The sequence below is a fragment of the Otolemur garnettii genome, unplaced genomic scaffold (assembly GCF_000181295.1).
Source record: "Otolemur garnettii isolate 467f Iridium unplaced genomic scaffold, OtoGar3 scaffold00080, whole genome shotgun sequence".
Classification (NCBI taxonomy): domain Eukaryota; kingdom Metazoa; phylum Chordata; class Mammalia; order Primates; family Galagidae; genus Otolemur; species Otolemur garnettii.
This window is the reverse complement of record NW_003852475.1, coordinates 3,911,861-3,912,685: the sequence shown is the minus strand read 5'-3', so window position 1 is coordinate 3,912,685 and position 825 is coordinate 3,911,861.

The following is an 825-nucleotide window of genomic DNA, read 5'->3' as shown; positions in this document are numbered from 1 at the left end:
TACATAAGCATTTTTCTCCACCAAAAGACAAGAAGAATTTGTCAGTTAGGAGTGAGGGTGTTTCTAAAACTGATATTAAAGACATATCCTGGGCAGAAACTCTCAGCATAAGATGTTAAGTATGATTAATCCCAAAATCCAATGTAACTTTTTTGGAGGACACTAACAATGAAGTCTCACATGTAAATAAACTTGGATGAAGAGCCAGGATAAAACTGGGGAGAAATGAATATGAAAATACATTATAAAACATTATTAAAGTAGCCTGGTAGCAGAGAATAGATCAATAAGGGAAAACAGAGTCTATACATACAACCAACTACATATGGGAACAGAGGATGAGACAAAGGCGGCATGACAAATTGGGGGTAGAGTTTAAGATCTCATGAGAGGGGTGGGTCAACAGGTTAGCTTTTGAGGACATTAGCTATGGGTATGAGACAAATCCTTTCCTTGGATACTAGATTTTTTTTGAGACAGAGTCTCACTTTGCTGCCCTTGGTAAAGTGCCATGGCATCATAGCTCACAGCAACCTCAAACTCTCGGGCTCAAGTGATCCTCTTGGCTCAGCCTCCTAAGTAACTGGGAGTACAGGTGCCCACAACAATGCCAGGCTATTTTTAGAGATGGGGTCTCACTCTTGCTCAGGCAATCTTCCCACCTTGGCCTCCCAGACTGCTAGGATTGTAAGTGTGAGCCACCTTGCTCAGACTGGATACCAGATTTAAACATAAAAAAAGGAAACTTCACCAGTTTGATGGAAGTGTTTCGGATTGTGTGTGAAAACCCCACACTGTACCCCAGAAGTGCATTAATGTACATAG